We start from the raw sequence: 21,493 nt of genomic DNA, 5'->3' as shown, positions 1-21,493 counted from the left end.
TATCAAATCTGTTGAGAGAGTATAAAATGACTCAATAGGAGCAGAGATTCTTATCGCATGATCCCGTCACATTTTGATATTGTTTCACAGGACCTGTGCTCGACTGGGTGGCTTTAACAAACAAAAGATATTCAATGCCATGACAAAAGCAAGAATTTTAATGGCCTTACATACTTAATATTCCCCGCAGACATCACCCTTTGTTGGGAAAACAATTGATTAACCCTGCTTTCCTAATTACATAAAGTGGCTGAGTGTTGTGAATTTGTTTTACAAGACACGCAGGCTTTACAAAGCATTATTTAGTAAATGAGTTCGGATTCAGCGGGGACAATCACAAGAATGGGCATTTTAACAAGATACTGTGATGTTTAACACACTGGGTCCGAAGTGACTTCTGCTCTTATTCTACAGCATGTGGCATGCAGCAGAAACTCTCTCCATTAAGAGACCCACTGGCTCCATTCCCAAGTGATGGGGAAAGATTGGCAACATCTAATTACATTCCGAGGCGGTCTACCCCTTTAAGGTGATGGGGTGCTGTTCTATGAAGAGCACTGTTCTGAATCTCCCAGGCCCCCAGCATGTTAGATTTAGGATCACCAGCTAAATTGGGTCCAGGAGAAAGGTGCTGATGGTGTGGTGAGAGGAGATTGGGCTGCTATCATACTGAAACCGCAAGGGGAATTAAAACGCTGTCAGGCCGCAAGCAATAAAACCTATCTAAGCATCACCAGGGATTTTCCTCTTCAGTAGAGCACATACAGAGAAAAGTCAAGTTATAAGGTATTAATGGCAGATGTTAATGCTCATGTATGGTGACCATCTGCAGGATCATGCATTTATGAGTCCTCAGATTACACGTACAACTTTGTGACATGAAGTTTAAGATGAATAAAACATAAAACAGCATGGATGGATCCACCTGGAAACACTGATTTAAATATATATTCTATGTTTCCTGTGTATTCTAGCTTAGATGTCATTGGTATTCAAGCGAAATTCCTTGATGTAGCAGCGTTGAGATAGTCCAGTAAGCCACAGCTTTGTTGAAATACCCTTTTGATTGCCGCAACACCCAGTGTTCCACAGACATCGTGTTCATATCAGTGTCTACACCGGAAAATTGTTTGCCCCAACCAGCTGGAGAACAGGCAGAGCACTAGGGAGCTATGGAGAGAAATAAAGCTCAGGAAATATTCTTGGATAAGGGCATCTGCTAAGCGCACATCGTAATATGACATGATTTTGTTTGGAGCCATGTTCCCCCGCACTGTGTGTGTATATGTATGTGCGTGTGGTTGCTTGTGCCTGGCTGTCACACAGCGGAATGGGGAAAAGGGAGTACGCACATGTGTGTGTGACTAGGCACACTGCACAAGGCTCAGGAGAAATATGCTAATTCAACAGAGAAAGAAAGGATCCAGGGAATGGTGTTACAGGACTTAATGTTCCTGCAGATTCAAGGTCCCTCTGTGGGGACATTTTCTGCTCCATATGTACAGACTAAGCTGCTCTATGCAAAAAAAAAAAAAAAAAAAAGTTCATCATCATCGTCGGCCACTCAAGGCGAGTTTAACTGGCCACTCCACTGGGTCATCTACTTGTGGGACTTCAGACAGCTGTAGAGGCCGATCCACAATTCACATACCTTGGTGCAGTGTAGGCAGCAGAGAGTGGTGAGGGCTAGTGGTGGTTCAGCCTTTTTCTCTCTCTCCTTCGCTTTGTTTCTGCGGCAGGGCAAGGTTCCATTTCAAGACGTGCGGTTCCTTCCTGCACGGATTTCTTCCAGGAGTGTCTGTCCAGTGCAATATGCTCCGAGTTGCTCGATGTGATGAGGAATTACTTCAGACTGGTCTTGATATTGTCCTTGAAACACTTTTTTTTTATGCCCACCGGGGGCTTGCTGACCTTCATTCAGCTGGGAGCACAGGATCTGAACAGGGGGATATGTGTTGGACATGCAGATGACATGGCCTGTCACTTCAGAGGCTCTGATTTGGGATGGCTACAACTTTCATTACATGATTCAAGAGACAGGTACCTCTGAAAGAAGACAATCAAAGACATTTTGGATTTGAAATTGCAGAACAAATTGAGTAAGAGGAAAAAAAATCAAGCTAGTACACTCGATTCAAGCATTATTATTTGATCAGAGAAGAGTTATCTTGAGTCACATGCTACTGACGTGTTCTTAAATCCATAAAGTATTTGCTACACTATCATGAATACATGCAGGAACCATGTCTAACTCCAATTCTGCCATCTGGCACTTATAGAAAATAGTACAATCCTGGATCTGTGCCAAACTGGAGATGATGCATTAAAAAAATAATCAGGGATGAAAAACATCCAATATTTTTCTTAATTCCAGAAAAGCCGACTCTTTGGAGATATGAGGTTTCTGTAAGACCCTGAGGCAACCCATTACAATTTGAGCAGAGAAAAGCATTGTGATTAACAACTCACATTACACTGTATGGCCATGCAAGTTCCTAATGAGCTCCAGTAAACTTCAGCCAACCAGTCACAAAGCCTCTGACTTACTCTTAGCCATTTATCTGCCAAAACAATTCAATTTGGTCTTTTACAACCTCCATTTACTGCAAACCAGCCCACCTCAGTGTCAGGAGAGCACACTCGTGGGGGTGGTTGAAGAACAAACCAGATATGATAAAAACAAATCAGAACTCCAGCAACTAACATTTCTGGCACCTTCTCGGTGTGGGCTGACCTATAAACCATACGAGCGTCCAGTGGGAATGTCATAATGTTTAGGTTTCTCCACCAAACCAGTGTACTGTATGTGTTTTATGTTTTATACAATATTTTCATGATATGGGAACATGTGACCTTGATTTGTGCTATGTATGATATGGAAACATATGCAACTTTGACTTATACTATACACTTAAAAAAAAACGAAAACATCATTACTCATTATTTATTCAGTTTGAAAATCTTGTTTCTATTCCAACAACTGAAAAAAAAAAAAAAAAAAAAAAAAAATCTGCCAACTTGTTTCCAGAATCAAGTGTCATTTTCTTGACACTACTTGTCTGATCTGTCTTATTTCAAACATATTATATACATTGGAAAATGCATTGGAAATAAGTGGGATTATGTCATCCCCTTGGTAGGTTTTTTTTTTTTTTTTTTCTTTTTATCAAATTGACAAGATGGAATGTTTCTGCAATGTACCTACAATACACATTTCATTTGCAATTTAACTGTGCATGGCCAGCTGCAAACCTAGGTTAAGGTTATTATTAAGGTTGGGCAAATAAAACAATTATGGTTATTGTCGGGGTTATGGATGGGTTAGGTGACTCAAACAGTGTGGTTTAGATTTGCATCGAGGTTCAATAATAAAATATATACCCATAAACGAGTAGGGCTGTGACCATAACTGCACTTCAGGTATGTGATGCCCACTGCTGGGTTGAGCTCATTACCATCATCACGGCAGGTTTTTTATGGGCCAGAAGTCAATTTGAGACATGAGAAATTGTGTCAGAATTTTATATCTCTGGAACGGGAGGCTGTAGAAACACGGGACAAAGACCAGCATGTTATGAGACCCAGAAAACACACTGGCAGACGTTGGTTCTGATTCACTTGGAGGTTCAGCTCCGGAGATCCAGGCCACTTGGCCCCCCATTCAAGGTGAGCCGGATGGGGGGAGAAATGCCTTACTGTCATAGGGCCTGTCCACAACCCTGACCTCAACTGCTGCTTGTGTAAATTATGTAAGACCCACCTACTCACTCCCTCAATTTGTATATCACGTTGAATCTCACCAGCGTCAAAATATTTATTCCAGCAGAATGACACTGATGAAGATGGTGTATAGTTAATCTCAAAGCCCATATCTGTATGTTTGTGTGTGGTTATATATGCTCATGCAGTTGTGCAATGCCCTGTGAATGTGTTTGTTCCTGGAACCATGATGTGTATATCCAGTGGAGACATAAATACCAGTGAAGAGCACACATATGGGCCATTGTAAAAGTCCATGTACACAGGTTGTGGAGGTGAATGGGACAGTATTTCATAGGAGTCCAGTGGCCTCTCACTCAGGGTTTAATTACATCGCTGGCCTCTGCGACAGCCTCATTTCATCTGCCTGTCTAATTGTTGTGAAGGCAGCAAGAGGGCAACATGATGACACAGCTTCTGGTCACACTGTTTAGTGCGGGGACAGTAAATCATCCAACACATCTGTGCAGGGACCACCGTCCAGCTCCAAAAGACCTGTATTTTTCTGCTGGACTGCATGCAAAACAGACTGTCATTATTCTCTGTTAACCTTTTTTTGTATTGTATTTTATCCCCCCCACCCCCAACCTGTTTCTCCTTCTCTCCCTGCTATGTGAGCCTGTTTAACAGTGCCTGTAATTACTTCAGTAATATAAAGTCTAAACCACTACGGACTGGCAAATTTGCATTCAACTTTCTGTGTGCAGTCTAAAGCAATTAGAGTATAACCGGTGAATGCCTCTCCTTCTCTCTCTTATTCACTCTTTTCTATCAGTCTCTCTCTCTCTCTCTCTCTCTCTCTCTCTCTCTCTCTCTGTCTCTCTCTCTCTCACCCCCTTTGTCTCCCTATTTGGGACAGGTCCAAAAGAATCAGGATTTAGACACTGAAGCATGCATGTTGGCTTTGGCGTGTGAAGAAACCTTAAGAAACAATGAAAAAACATGCACACAAGTACTCTTCATGGTTGAGATTTTAACATTTACAGAGAACACATGATATTATGCACCGGCAGGATTCGGCTAATCATCTCCATGGCAACTCTGCCTTGTCAAATTGTGCATACCTGCCATGCTGTGATGCTACCTAGCACGCCTCTGGGCTGGAATTCCACCTGTCCATTTCGTTTCCCGCAAAAAAAACACATGCTGCTGCTTTGACAAGCCACTGGACCCGGGGATGTTTTCTACAAACAAACACACACGCACACACATGCACACATGCACAACTCAGGCGTGGATAAACACACATGCATCCACACACACACACACACACACAGAAACACATTTGCACACTCACATGAAAACTGGCAGCACATAAAATCGCGGCATGTTACTCGGAACGCCTGGTGGATTGTTTTTTGTCTCAACCTTTATTCAAGCAGGCAAGTTGAGCGCATAACAAAAACACATTTTATTTACAGCAGCAGCCTGGGGAGCAGTAGATGCCCTTATTCAAGAGAATTTCCTGAGCTTACCTTATTATAGACACTGTCTCCCACTGTCTGTCTTTCTCTCTGTTTTAGGAGAAGTCTAAAGACGTTGCACTGCCTTGTTGTGCTGTCAGAATATTGTAATTAAGACATGAGCGAACACGAGCAACCCACCAAAGTGATAAATAAAATTGGGAAAGTCAGAATTTTCTATTATTCAGAAGTTCTTTAGAGGTGAGGTTTAGGGCACAGAGCGCTTGGCCTATTTTTAGTTACTCATAAAACTATTTTTTTTCGTTTCTTTTCTTTTAATCTTTCACTCAATGCATTTTTGAATACAACAGAACCTTTTGGTGCTTTGGAGAAAACAGCTGCAAATAGTCTTTCGCCTAGAGTTATTTTTATAGCTACAAAAGATGCAACAAAGACCTACATCATTATCCACACACAAACAAATGCAGCAGAACAAATATACAATGTTGGGCTAATAAATTAATGAAATCATCAATTTCATGCCTGGTGCATATTTGCCCCACTCTTAATTTTAGTTATTTGCCTTTTGATTTCCAAAATAAAACAACCACCAAAGACATATTTTTGTTATGTCATCAGGTTTGTTCTTATTTCTGACCAAAAGCATATGAATGCACACCAAGTTATATTTTCAAGACTTTGGCTATTGGAGTTTTCAAGGAGCACTTCGAGGCAGCACTAGACGCTGAAGAATGCATCTTGTCCTTGGAGCACCCATTACGCACACGCACGCAGGCACGCGCATACAAACACATATGCACATGCTGAAATACATATGCCCAGACATATTCACAAATACACATCAGGTCCCATCAGATCACAACACAAGAGTCTGAGTCCCTTCCGTCTGCTTCGGTAGGCTGCAGCAGTCCACTTGTGGAACTGCAAACACAAAGAAGCATCCTCTCGGACGGGGTACGTTAACAGGGGCCGATGGATGTCACAGCGGGACATTCTGCTGATAACGGTGCTGATGTGCTAAGTTAGGTGAGTCTACGACCTGTAAACGCTGAGTCAAGCAGTGGAACTAGCAGACTGCCTGTGTGGAAAGTTGTGAGGTGTAGCTGTGTGTGCATGCCGGTGTAAGACTGTATTTTTTATTGTGTGTGAATGAGAGGTGGCATATCTTTATTTTACAGGGTGAGAGAGGGCGGTGAGAAAACAAAAAGATAAAATGAAGTGAAGGTGTGGGAGGAGGTGTGCACATCTTGTTAACAGAGAGAACAAAAGATTGGGAAAGTAAAAGAGCCAGAGAGAGAGAGAGAGAGAGAGCAAAAAAAGCACGATTTGCCCGGTGAGTTGTTGAGAAGCAGCCCAAGAAAAAGCCATCATGAAAACACGTCAGCTCGGGCTATCCTCTCGGGCCCTCCTGTACTACACTATAAAGTAGCAGCTTTAGATGCTCTGAATCAATACAATCTGCCAGCTCTTGCTCTTTCTCTCTCTCTAAGGGCCGCATATAATGAAAAACATTACATAAAAGGCAAATATTACTGCTGGGACGCAGTCAGTCACCAAAGAAGTGCACGCACACACACACAAACACCGACGCATACCTTTGGAGCTGGAAAAGTAACAACCTCAAATTGCATTGTCAGTGCCCTGCAAAGACTCCTTGTTCATCCTTGCACAAAGAGAGTTATTAACAAAAAACTCATCAAATTAACTATTCTCTATGGTTGCATTGTGGCAGTTCCTTATCCCTCGTGCGATCAATATTAATCAGAGATGTGCATTATCCCAGCAATTCCAGGCAATTAATTTGTTTTGTTTTTTTCCCCCACCCCCACCTTCACCCTCCCACAGCCCAAACCTATCTATTCTCAAAGAGGCCCATCCTTCCACTTTCATTGCCAAAAGGCTTAATTAATTGTAGAAAGCAGGTTATAGGCCCGGCGTTTTGTTTCCTGTTGACTTTGCTTTAGCCTCACCCTCACTGAGGCCCAGTCATGCTTATAGAGCGCCCCAAACCAAAATGGCACTCACTGCAAATATTGACACAGTCACCCGGGGCCGCGCCAAATGAATGCCGCCCCAGCGAAAGAGGCATCTGTGACTCCAAATGGAGCATGGCAATGCATACGAAGTGGTTGGCCAAGTTATGTTGCTGAGGAAAGAAGGGGAGAGGAAAGGAGGGGAGCAAAGTGCATCCTTGCCCTTGCAAAATCTATCTATTCCCTCTAGCCTTCCAGCTCTCCAGATTGCTGTGCCATTCTTCCTTTCAAAACGTCGACATGTTGGTGTATTCATCTCTGACCCGCCCTTTCTCTGAACCCAAACATCTGTCTCTCTCCATCAGATATTCTCTCTTTTTTTTGGCTTGTTTTGTTTTTTCTGCTTGGCCTTTATAGCCGTCTTCTTATCCCTCCACCCCTTATCCCATCCATCGCTCTCCCTATCCCTTGCTCAGCGGTGGCCTCGGCCAGCGGCGGTTGATGTGCGGAGAGTTGACAGCAGAGCTTCTAGATGTGATGATGAAGGTCTTAAGCCTGTTTGTCAGTGTGTGTTACTTGGCCAGGCTCAGCCAGCCGCACTGATAGAATAAGATAGCCCTGTCCGGCTTAAATTAAAACATCAGCTTGGGCCTTTGCAGTGCAGTCTAGTCAGCATAGTAGGGGTATTCAATCAAATACCATCACTCACTCACCAGTGTGGACACACACAACTACAGATATAATAAAAATCTCATAACTGCAGGAAAACCTCCATTTTATCAAATCGTTTAGCGTCATATTCAGTCTTAAAATCTTATTTTACTGAAGATAAGTGAAAAATTCTGCCAGCAGAATGAAATAATCCCACTTGTTTCCACAGCGGTTTCACTTGTTTCAGGTAGATCAGCCCACTAGTATCCAGAGAATGACACTTGATTCAAGAAAATTCTGCAAAGAAGTTGATTAGCATTGGAAACAAGAGGGATTATCTCATCCCACTGGCAGATTTTTTTTTTTTCAGTTGTTTGAAGAAAAGCACGGTTTTAACACTGAATATAAAACTAAATGACTTGTTAAAATGCAGTGTAGGTTGAAAGCAAAAAAAAAAAAAAAAAAAAAGCAGAAACCATTTTGAAGTAGTGGGTGACAAGAAAGGACACAATGAGACCCTTTACTGGCAATCACAGAAATCATATAGACTGTATTTATCATTTAGCTGTTATGTAAATAAAAAGATGACGATGATGACAATGACTCCAGTGTGATTTTCAAGGAAGTAGGATGGATGGATGGCCACAGAAAAGCTTGAGGAGAGATGGAGGGAGGAGTGGAGACATGAGCCGGACAGAGGCTGGTTAGGGAAAGGCCATTGAGGGGAGGAAGGGAAGGTGGGGGGTGTCAGAGGAACAATGGTCCGGCCAGGGTGCAGTGATCCGGGGAAGACCAAGCTGTTGCCTGGCCCCTGGTCCATATGCACTGTTTAAACAGCATGCACACACACAGACACACACACACACACACACACACACACTGCACACAGGAGCCTAATGTGCCACCAGCTTTTTGCACACACCAGGAGCAAACGCTGTATTCTCTCCCTCACGCTATATGTGCATGTTCTCCTGTGTTTGCACTGGTAAGACAGGCAGTATTAATATGTGTATTCCTGTATGAGAGAGAGAAGGAGAGAAAGAGAGAGAGAGAGAGAGGGAGAGAGAGGTTTAGAAAGAGGGCAAGTGAGAGATTTAGCATTGCCAGCATCAGTGCATGGGGGTGTGGGCGGATATTCAAGATGTTATTGGTATCACATTTACAGGCCTTATAAAACTGCCACGGAGCTGGATAGTTTTCATACATCTTGTGCTGATATGTGTCACACTGTCGTCTGTGTTGCATCTCCAACAGCTGCTCAGATGATAATCCAATGATGGCACAGTCATTACAACCCATTCCTCTCTATCTCCTTTTTAACGCAAGCATCTCTTAAAGTACTTCCATGGGTAATCATTGGCTATATGGCAAGATGTGGCCCCAGTGAGTCCAAATTTGATTTAGGAATTTTAAAGAAAGTAAAAATAATAATAATAAAAAATATATATAAATGACATTACATGTAGAAGTCCTATCAAAAAATAATCCCATCACTGAAGTATTCAGGTCCAGTGTTTCCTCTAAGCTGTATGTGTTCAGTGACCTACATCCAGTAATTTCACACTGACAACATAATAACATCTTGTCAGTCATCAGTCACGACTCCACTTGTCTCCAGAATAAAAGAAATCCATTCAGTCGGTATATATATTTGGATGATCATATGAGATGCTAGGATTTTGCCCTAGTCTTGGTGAACTCGTGCCCCTGAACTATACTTCCTCCTCTATCATGAAAACGGGTTTTCTCTCACCCGCATCCCATCACACATCATCCGTGGGCTGCTCATCCCTGTTAAGAGGGGACACGGCCCCGCCAGCTCCATTAGTTCCGACAGCAGCCCGGAGAAATAAAAATGAACGAGGTTATTCACTGTGTTAAAAAAAAAAAAAGGAGAAGCGAGTTTATTCACTGGGGAGAGAGAGAGAGAGAGAGAGAGAGAGAGATCCTGAAATGGCATCTGCGTCACACCGAAGTCACTTTACTTCTTCTCCTATAGACTGACAGTGTGTCTGTGATGCCCAATGGTGAATTTAGAGTATCCCGTTTTATCACCCATGGTATCACTACGAGGACGTTTTGTTTATGTGTCCCTTCAAAAATAATTAGAGGATCAATCGCTCTTATTACATAGAATAAGTGATTTGTATTATCTATGATCCACTGATCTGCCCCAAATCCTTTATGGTAGTAAGCAGATGAACAGGCGCTGGTCTTGAATCAGTGCCCCCTTTTGTACGGTAGTTTACTCATACGCTGCTCTAGTGGCATTTGGCCCGACTCGGGGCTAGAATGACTAAAATATTGTAAGAAATTGTTGAATGTGCCACAGATGGCTTCTCGGGAATAAAATAAACGAGGTCGCTGCAGCCCATGTGTTACATTCCATTATTTAAGGAGATTTGATAGTGGCGATGGGAATTTGTTTTAAGGTGCGTGTGTGGACAGCGCGCACACACTGCACGCTCAACAGATGGGTGAGAGAGTGAGGAGGAGGGGGGTGCTCGAAGGCTCCTTTGCGCTCCCGTTTTCGCGTCCCGGTTGTCTTTCCCGTTCAGCATCACCGCAGCCACCTGCTTGCTACCGGGGGGAGTCAGGGCGAGCATCTGGGGGACCGTTCCCTCAGACGCGCTAAAACACCAAACCACTCATCATTCTACTTAGAATAAGTGCACACTGGAAGAGAAGCGGGGGTATATTCGCGGTAATGAGCGGCACTGCGGCAGACGCTTTATCTCGCCAGTGTCGGGAGCGCGTCGAAACAAATGGGACCTCTGAGCGTGATCAGGTAGCTTTCAAGGGGGGTTCTGTTGCGTTGTGAAACGCCAGCGGGGATGCAAGTTAGCCGGCCCTCTTCCAATCCCCTAATGCACACTCACTAGAGTCTTGGGCAGACTACACCCTGGCTCTTTATCATTCCACGGGAGATCGCACCCACTCACCCAGGCGCACAGTGCGCACACGGCTGAGAGGAAAAATCGGCATCAGTCCTCACCTACCGCTGGGTGTGAAACAGGCCATAGAGTAGACATACTGATATCCTCTCCTCCTCGTGCCAAGAATTATATCTAGCCATTAGGGGCACTGTTTAAGAAACGAATAAAGCTCCCGTGTGAGTGGAAGAGATGTGATTTATCAAGCCGCCTAATTTTATTACAAACTCGTAACGGAAACGCAGAATTCCCCCCACAAGAGGAAAGATAATGTTATTATTGCATGTCTGTCTGTCTGTGTGTGTGTGTGTGTGTGTGTGTGTGTGTGTGTGTGTGTGTGTGTGTGTGTGTGTGTGTGTGTGTGTGTTTGTGTGTGTGTGTCTGGGGGGCGGAAGGGGGGCAAAGGGGAAGGGGGTGGGGGTAAAAGGTGTGTGTACAGGCGACGTGCGCGTGCGCTGCATATATGCACGTGTGTGAATATGCGCGCGTGTGTCTCATTTGGCCACTGCGCAAAGTTACAGGTCTGCCAGAGGCTTTGGAGGAAATAATCTACAGCTCTCTCTCTCTCTCTCTCTCTCTCTCTCTCTCTCTCTCTCTCTCTCTCTCTCTCTCTCTCTCTCTGAGGGAGAGCGAGGGACCAGGAGTCTCCACCTGTCTCCAACTAATAGCCTGTAATTCAGCTGCTAAGATGCATTTGGGGATTTTGTGTGACCGACACTCTGGTTCAGGTTCACGGATCACACATCCCCGCAGCTGACTGCAGATAGGCTCCACTCTTTGCCGGTAAAACGGCCCGGACCGGCGCAAATTTTAACCCATGTCCCTATGCATCTCGGCTACAGGCCTCCTCAGATAAATAAAAGTCGCTCCGTGCATTTGGCCCACTGTCAAACCCACTGTGATCTTTTAACAATGATGTCAGGAAGAAATCGGCTTGCAAACTGCAAAGCCTCCTGGTCCTCCGGTACAGAGCATGGCGCAAAGAAACACCGTTCAACACAGCAGCGCTGCGTAACATCTACCGTTTTTTACAGAGATGTTAAGACTGACAAAAAAGAAAATATGTTCCCATTACCTGATCGCTGTCAGCAGTAGTTATTTGATGCGACGGATATTCCCCGATCGGTTTCGTGGATGCAAATTAAGTTTCCCATCCATGGCACGTCTCAGATGGAGAGGGAGACTATCATTCACCCTCGCTGCTGCGCGGAATCTTCTCCCCACAAATCTTCTCTACGAGGCATCCCACTTCTGCGCCTCGGAAATGGACCAAAAATAATGGGGATAAAAAATAATAATAAAATGAGGAGGGGGTAGCTAAGGACATGAAATCATAAAATAGCCATAGACCAAATGAAAAGAACAAATGAAAGAACGAAAAAAGCAACGAAAACAACGGAAAAGGGGGGACGTCGCTTTACAGATGTCCAGTTTTGTTCATAAAATAAATCCACGTCGTATAATCTCCATGGTTTTGCGCATATAGGCACACTGTATATTCCAAAGAAGCGAGAGGACGCGCTCACAGACAGCAGCGCCGCAGCAGCAGCAGGGGCTGAGTGGGATAACGGGGGTTTATTCGAGTGATGCCCGGTACTCCAAGTCCTCCGAAGCTCTTCATCTGAAGAACACACAGAGAAGGGGGAAACATAAAATGAAAAACAATTCTTACTCCGGTGCTCTCCCCTCTCTTTTCATCTTCCCTGGCAGAGAGAGAAACGTGTCAGTGGCTCTCGCCTGCTCTGGCATTCGGGATAGGTATCCACAGGCAGCGGCTCACAGTCGGGCATCTGGCTCCCCTGCAGTCGCTTCACAAGCGGAGGATGGAGATGCGCGCTCCCGCTGCCCTCCGCCGGGGATCTGTCAGGCGCGTTCTCGAACGCCCCCCTCCTTCCCCTCCTCCTCATCATCACCACCACCACCACCACCACCACCATCATCATCATCCGTACTGACGTCAGCAGGCGCAGTTTCCAAATACAGCATGTGCACATACACACAAGTTTATTCAACCTTGCATGCTCCTAAAAGGATAATTCCGGTTATTTTCAAACTGGGCTTTATTTGGATCGTTTTCGCCGTCATGCCCATTGATTGCGATGAAACTTTTGTCAGTTACTTCACTGTAGAGCTCTGTCTCCAGCAGGGTCCAACAGGGTTAAAACTTCACACATTAGAATAACTAAAAAAGAGAGATTAAAACATATCCGCTCGACATAATAAGTCAAACAGCAGGTAAACATCGATTTAATTAGATGCAATATAATAATTATGTTAGCCTACTTTTGACATTGCTCGAACTTGTTTACCTCGCTATGTTTCCTGCTGTTCACGTTATAAAAGAAGATTGGGAAAAAATGAATAATTTAACGGGAGCATTTTCATTGCAACAACAAAAGCACTACTGTGATTAATTGTTGTAACTTTTATTTTACCTTTACCATTTGAGATTAAAAATCTCTTTTACAAGAGATACTTGGCCAAGGTAGCAGCCAGAAAAAATCTTATCCTGTATTACAATACAACAAATAGAACATGATATACAAAAATCCACAATACAACAGAGAGACACACAGTGGCATCTCAAGAAAAGAAAAAAAAAAAAAAAAACGAACAGAACTACAAAAAGAACCACATGCTGTCTCCATGGCCACATTCTTCATAATGTCCTTAAATTCATCAGTGGAAATAAATTTTCCAAATTTTAGATATTTTTGTAAATTATTCCTTCACTATTGTGCATACTAGGAAAATGCAGTTTTCCCTGGGTCTGTCAAAACCAGGGGTACATTAAAAACCAACAACTTGGAGGAGTGTAGGTGGTTAACTTTGTAGCTGATTAATTACTTTGAATCAGATTTTTATATAATTATTTTTATGGCCTTAGACCATCCCATCCTGTGCAGCTACATTAACATTTCAGCCTGTGCAAGATTTTCCCTGCATTGTACAATCTCACGCGGGCCAACCTAAGCATAATTTTAAGACACAAAGGGAACATTTTGAACAGTGAATTTAAATTGGATTGAAAATTGCATTTAAATGGACATTTATTCTGAGATGAACAAACAGCATTTGAAATCTGAAGTCTTTGATGACCCCTTGAGTCCCTCTACTGTTTCACACCATTGTTACTAAGACAATTCATCACTGGTTTCTCCCTTTGTGAAGAAAAGAGGACATGTAAGATATAAAAGTGGATAATACATGAGATATATAAGGAAATATAAAAGCAGTAATATGAAACTGTGAAGCTGCCTTATAGCAAACTTTGTGACCAAACAAAAGAAGTTCCTGATGGTTGCCATCCACATTTTAAGGGCCAATGATGAGAAAATTTGAAGAATTAAGGGAAAAATAAATAGATAAACCTAAAATTTAATTTATGGTTGTTTAAAATATTGTCCTGTGCAGCAGTGCAACCAGCAGAGGGCACTGTAATGAATCGCCGCACATCGCTTAGCTAGAAGAGGAAAGATTTGCTCCGTTTTGCAGCTCTGCTCTGCTGCAGCTGAAAAGAGCTGACTGCCGGTGTGCACAAAAAAAGACCCTTCTTAAGCTAAAAATATTTGATAAGGGCATAACTAATTAAAACTGTTTTACTGAGCTCAGGATTAAAAGCTGCCACTTTGCCTAATATGCTGCTCAAGTGCCTCACTGCGATGGATGAAATGATGGAGAGCCAGAACACCCGGGGTGATAAGGTCACACTGCAGCATCAGTATTATTGTTTTGGGGACTTTTGGGTTGGCCGTTTGATTAAAACAAGCAAGGGTAAATAAATAAATAAACACACATATAAATAAATAAATAAAAAGGTCCAGGTTGTAAAATAACTGGAATCATTGAATAAGTCATTGTGGTAGATTTATACAGTGGTGTGGTGGTAAATAAACAGTCTCCTGTAATCATGAGGTAAACTTCCAGTAATATGAGCATAAATTTGCAATGTTTTCAGAAACATATGAATTTCTGCTTCTTTACCTTTAAGAGTACCACATTTTTATGTAACATTCAACACTTTTGCGCCTCTTATTATGCCGTATACTATGGCCTGCCACCATGATACACAGCATACAATACACTGTGTCACTGTGCTGGACTGTGTGTGTGCGTGTGTAAGCCATGTGCACAGCTGTGTGAACACAATAACTCAACAACACCGCATTACAGGAACTTCATACTTACACCACAGGGAGGCCCTGTACAGTAGATGATGTGATTAGATTTTGGAGCACCTTGCCGCATAAATTTGCATATTAATGAGACAAAAATGGCTACATATTAGGCAGCTCAAGTGCCTATTGTAAAGATTTATGTCAGCCTTAAAGGTGGATAAACTCTATTCCATAATTAAAAGGTGGGTAAACTGGGGTTTGCCCTGCACTACAGCTCTGGTCATGCACTTTGCCACTTACATTACATGGACATCTTTTTTTCTTCTTCCCCCTTTTCAGTCAGAATATAAACAAAATGAGTTAAAATGAAAAGAAAGCAAACGCTGCGTTCTTGATCAGCCCGACAAAGCTCTAATTTTTACCTTTTGACATTAACCTTTGGAATGCTGCCCCATTTTCAGCTGCATCTATATTATAATGGTAATCAGGATGAGTCATGCCTATTAATTAGCTTTTCTACATTTGCAGTGGTGAATGGTGTAATGCCTTCATCATGCTGTGATACTTTGAAGCATGCATCTATCTATCTATCTATCTATCTATCTATCTGTCTGCTGATTGTTCAGAGGTTGGATTGGAAGGAATTATAGAGGTGCAGTGCCCCCAAGAGAGGTTTCCACACATTCATTTATCCATCAGTCATCCATTTTTCAGTCTTTTTATTCCGTGCACCTCTGCAACTGGAAGTCATCCATTTTGAGGTCCTCTAATCCTCTGGTTGTTAAGCTCTGAATTTGAAACAGGACTTTGGGCTCATCACCAGCTAAGCCACACAGGATGAATGATTCCAGCAACATTTAAACTGTTTCCAGAAAGACCCGTTCAGCACTGAGAGAAAGAGCTGTGCACACAAACATTTACCATGGGAGAGGAGGAGAAAGAGAGGGAGAGAAAGAGAGAGAGGGAGGGAGAGAGAGGGGCATGTCTTATAAAAATGAACAATATAATTTTGAAGACAAAAGTGGACAGGATTATTGCTCACCGTTGGGACCATTGAATGCACCAGCAGATAATGCTGAGAAAATACAAGCTATCATGGGACTGTGTCTGTTAGATTACAGCGTGTCAGAGCCCAAAGATTAACCATGTATCCTGGAGGTACTGCAAGTCTCTAAATTTGCCTAACAGTGAGGCAACAGTTGCCTCAATCCCTAAACTTCCGTTGACTCAGCAGTCTGCTAGACTTCCTATTTCCCCAAACATATTTATTTATATATGACTAGACTCCGGCTTGATTTTCTCTACTTTTTTATTGAATATTTTATGACTGGGCATTTGCTGCTAACTTGCTTCAAGGCTTACAGTCATTTCACTGAGAGGATGTGCTGAGGTTTTTTCATCTGAAGTGAGGAGCACACATCGATGACACGACACAGATCCATTTTTAATGATGAAACATGATTGCCCTTGCATACTAGCTTCATAATCAGACCGAATGACCTCTCTGTTTCCACTCCATCATTCAGTCTGGAACCGTCCCCATATTAGTCAGTTTCTGCAGGCAGAGGGATTTGAATCCTGCTAACCAATCACTTGCAACAAACATGTGCTACCACTCTGATGTAGTTTTCAGTCAACACTCTGGCTGAATTAGCCACTTCACAACTATTGCAAATCATTTGACACTTTGTGCTGTTTATACCAAGTGAATATGTTGGTGAAAAGTGTCGTAATAAATGCAAGGGCTCTATATTGCCAAAAGTTTTACCAAACAGACAGAGGGGTCCTTTCCAGTGGAGCTAGTTGGTAAATCAAATTAATCTTATTCCAAATCCCATCAGCAGAACACAAAAAACATCTTCCCCTCTCAGAAATGCCTTCAGTGCACAACTTTGCTCTTCTTTGAGCATATTTAGTTCTCATGTATTTAAAAAATCTAAATACCCACATCTATAACTTTATCATCCATTTTGCTGTGTTAGCCGTAATCTCTCTGGCTCTGGTACAGCTTGATTACATCAGTAATGTGTGTCCCACTCTACATCAGTGCTGATTGGCCCAGTCACTTTTTTTAACCAAGAAATCACTTTTGAATTGGGCAACACTTGACCTGAATCAATCGTTCGATAGATTTTACAGTGAACATATGATTTGTGGGTCTGGAACCAGGCTACTTCCATAAATAAAATGACCTACCCTTGTAAAATGCATGAGGAGGAGTGTCTTTCATTTTGCTTAACCATTTATTAAATAAAACAATTCAAGTTTTTTTTTTTTTTTTTTTTTTTTTGGATGCACCACTGTCAAATGAAATGTGACAATGGTAATTGGTCTTGTTCTCTAAAGCAGTTGTGAGAACATATTTTGCTATTTGGCTGAGAGGACTCTGCAGGGAATCAAATTTGTGGACTAAATTGGAGCAAATGAAAGCACAAACCAGATCAAAAGGAGACTGTCTGTGACTGTGATAATCATGCTCATTTATTTGCATTAGAATGTGCCATCACAACCAATTTTGCAGACATACATACAATATTGATGGAAAATCCTAAATCCATTTTCTGATTGATATGAATCTGACTTAAAAAGTTTACCCTTTCTAGTGTAATTGAAAAAAGGATTTCACTGCAGTACACTGTTCAAATGGATGACACACATAACATATATTCCCTCAGATTTGCATTTCCTCTCCAAACCAAATTTCCAGTCTGGTATGTAAGCATCACTCACACTAAGATGACATTCAAATATATACCCATACATTGTCTCACTGTCAAGACGGCACCTGACAAAAGCAGCATAACGAGCAGTGTATTTGTCATCGCCTTCAACAGCCTTTTCTTGTTATAGTCTTGGCAGAGACAGAATAATCACATTGTCAGGACTATAAAGAGTTTCCCTGTGTGATACAATAGGGAAGGTTGGCAGGTGCTTCAGTTATGTGCTTTGCACCATAGCGGAGTGAATCTATAAATCGGATGCTGGTTGTATTTTGGGAGCAGCAGGCCTACAGTGCAAAGTCGTAAATGTTCTTTGGTTTTCATTCATGAAGGGTCGTGAATTCATCTTCTCATTACAATATATGAAAAGTTAGCCCACCTGCTTTTGTTGGCCGACCATTTCCCCATTAGTCAACGTAAGAAGAAGGAGAGAATAGTGACATAATGAAAGTTAGTAGATGGAGAGAAATGCAGAGTGGGCTAACTTTGTTGCAATTTCAGCACCACGGAGAGCTCAGAAAAGCGTAAAGCTCATGCAACTGTACAGCATGTACTTGCTTCTTACTGATATCTAAAGTCTGTTTCTCCCTCTCTCTCAGCACAAGGACATGCACATGTACACCACTGTACTCACACAGATACTCCATTGAGAATTTCAGCACCACGGAGAGCTCCATGAGTATCTGAGAGCGATATGAAAGGCTATTCGTGGCCTACGCTCCCTATTCTCTGCTCTTATAATGGATTCAACATGCACATGGGTACCCCAACCACCTACCCAACCATCCCCCATTCAATGCACACACACACACACACACACACACACACACAGTGCAGCTGATTTAGCCAGCCTTAGGACAGCACTGAGGTCGTTAACTATAAATTCCATATAGTTTTTTCCCCCCTCTCTGAAGAGAAAACTAATTGGACAAATACAAAGGAAACATGTTTCATCTCTAATGTACTTGGAAATTCTTTACTCAGTTGATGGTTGATGGCAGCTTGTGAGAAATCAAAGCTTCCCTGCACAACCCTTGCATCTGTATTTTCCGCTGTAATTTACAAATGACATTTTCTTGCACATGTAAAAATGTTTTACGACTTTGGGAGCAAGCCATACCACTAATAATGCTGTGTAGAATGTCAGAATTTCATCAACATCTATGGGAAAATCAATCATATCCATTTTATAAATTATGACTCTATAAGGATAGAGCTTTTTTACATACACAAACACTGATTAAACACAATAACTTATTTCTCTCTCATTTTATGTGCTTTCTCTGTTTATTTTCCATCCATTCAGTTATCTATCCACGTCAGCGATACCATTATCACAGACAAGACAGGACGTGTATTGACCTACACTTCTGGTGGCCACGCTTCAGGAAGCAGCTAGGTCAAGTTTTATATTGTCCGTACAATGCTGTACATGCGCCATAATGTATGTGTGTACACATCAGCACAAGTCTATGGGGTCCCCTGACCCGGTTAGCAGACATCTGCTGTGGCCAGAGGGAATGTTGCTGTACCAAACACCAGAAGACAAAGTCCAGAAGCTGCAGATGAAAGCTTCACAGCAGATTACAGGGAATGATCTGAAAACGGTAGTGTCAGGGCGTGTGATTGAAGGGCTTGGTGTGCATGTGTGTCAGTGTTTGTGTGTATTGTGTGAGTCTTTCTGCAGATCTGTCTGTGCATGCATCGCATACTAACGGACTGAAGGGGCATCATTTCTGCTGCAATTTCTCTTCTGTCCCTTGTTTGTTACTATTATTTTGTTGATCCTAGATTTTGATGATAACCTGATTTTCCTTTTGCATTATTGTTGCCGCTGAGTAATTATTTTGGAAAATAAGTAGTTGCCTTAGTGACAGCGATTGTGAGTTAAAATGTTTCTATATATATATATATAATCATATTTTTGTGCACAACCTTAATATTTGTTTTTAAAGGTAAAAGCCAAAAGGCATGCAAATACCCAGAACTCTACTGTTGTGTCCCTAATCAAAATAACTGTAATTGTCTTTTCTTCCTCTCTGTAATTTAAAATGCCTGTCTTGTCATAAAATTGTATTGCCCCTGTTTGATTATTTTTGTTTAGCCCAAATGACTCCTCAACAATAGCCTGTTTGATTTGCTCCCCATGAGTCAGGTAAAATAAGGACACAGGCAAAGCTCGAGGGCTAAACTTGCATTGTCACTATTGTTTTATAGTCTCCTCTTTTCAATTAGGTAGTATCGGATAAAAAGAGTGATCCCAATTCCAAATAATCCACTTGGATAACTCTCTGTTTAGAGACGTGACAGTACTTTTAAATGTCATATTTCACCTGAGTTGAACATTCTCCCTACAGAACACATGCCGCCATAGCAGTCCATGAACAATCAACAATAACTGCCCCAATGATCTATAATCACCAATGTCCTTTAGGCTTCCTTTTTCCTTCCCATATCCCTGTTTGTGGTAATCGCTTTGAAGTTTCAGATTGCACCAAGTTAGATTGAAAATAACATGGAGACCATAATGTTCATGCTCCACTTTCCTCTCTGTACCTCCCTTCTCTCTTAGTTTCGGAGATGCCCGAAGTAACTTTAGCAGATCCCTACTACTTGAGTAATCCTCTTCTCTCGGTGTTAAACATATCTCTTCACTACTTCTAGGCTACTTTAAAATCAAGATGGATGGGGATGTGCTATTGAAACATTTCAATAGCGCATCCCCAAAATGGTCAGAAAACTTTGATTTCACTCCATCTGCCTTCCTTATGTGTACACATATGCACACATTTACACAAGCATATTTACACTTGCACATGAATGTGTTTATGTTCATGTATAGCAGTGTGCATGTGTGCCACTATGAATTTAGGTGTGTCTGTGGATGCTGTGCATGCATGCACATGTGCTGCGCTGTGTCTGTAATACTCAGCCTACTGAATCCTCGGTGGGGTGGGAGCTCTGAAGAAAGCACTGGTCCATGAAGCTAACTAGAGTTCCTCCCTGATCAAATGTGACAATTATGATAGTGCTCCTTGGTGCTAAACTCCCTCCTGGCTCCCCCATCTATCCCTACCATCCCTATCTGCTAATGCCGCCTCCTTCCTCCCTCATTTATTGCCTTGGCTTTTTTCTCTTATATGTGACTGCTGTTCCTGTTTCCTCAATTGTCCTTTCTCTTACCCCCTCCAGACTCACTCATTTCTCCCTGTCTCCCTCCCTTTAACTATCTAATTCTCGGATTTGCTCCTCTCTTTTCTCTCTCTACCTGCATTAATCCCACACCATCTTTCTCTCAACCCCCGTATTTGCTGTTTCTTCTCATTTTTGTCTCTCTCCATTGATTCAGGACATTGTGGCTACAGTCATGATGGTGACTACTTGAGTAAATAAAATCAACTTCATCAACATGCTGGACCCGTTCTGTAAAAATCCAACATGTACACAGTCACACACATGCACAGACATGCAGAAAAGCATGTACCAACTGGTAAACTGCCTCCTACACACACTCATTCCCATCAGTACTGGACCTAGTGGCTACATTTCCACATTACCTGCAGGAGAATGATACAAGGAAGCTTTCCCTTTCCTTCATCTGACAGAGACAAATTTCAGGCTGACCATGGCTCTCTCAGCCCACCTTTAACTTCTCTGTGGTCATCTCAGTCTATCCCTGCTCTCTAGCCCCTCGACATAGACATCTATCACCCCTCCCCGGCCTCATTCTCATATATCTCTGCGGCCCCTCCATCTCATCTCTGTGTCTGATCCATTCATTCCAGCTCTCCAGCCCCCTGCCCATACATTTAAGAGCAGCTGAAGCCCACAACAGACCACACATTGGGGCCCCATCCATCATGACTGACTCTAGGCCAAACAGGTCTGGGGGAAAAAAGTCATGATTTAGGTCTA

General features: G+C 42.4%; 1 protein-coding gene across 14 annotated transcripts in view; it reads right to left on the bottom strand.

Annotated features, from left to right (window-relative positions):
- The window catches only part of adgrb2 (adhesion G protein-coupled receptor B2), a 583,915-nt gene that overhangs the window by 221,412 nt on the left and 341,010 nt on the right, over positions 1-21,493 (bottom strand). The window contains exon 1 of one of the 14 annotated variants that reach the window (XM_030063546.1): positions 11,816-11,939. The exons of the other annotated variants lie outside the window; for them this stretch is intronic. The gene's annotated coding sequence lies outside the window, so the exon portion shown is untranslated. Of the gene's footprint in view, positions 1-11,815; positions 11,940-21,493 lie in introns of those variants that run through there. 14 annotated transcript variants of the gene reach the window in all.

Source organism: Myripristis murdjan, chromosome 11, assembly GCF_902150065.1.
Source record: "Myripristis murdjan chromosome 11, fMyrMur1.1, whole genome shotgun sequence".
Lineage (NCBI taxonomy): Eukaryota > Metazoa > Chordata > Actinopteri > Holocentriformes > Holocentridae > Myripristis > Myripristis murdjan.
This window is presented reverse-complemented; position numbering and strand designations above follow the sequence as displayed.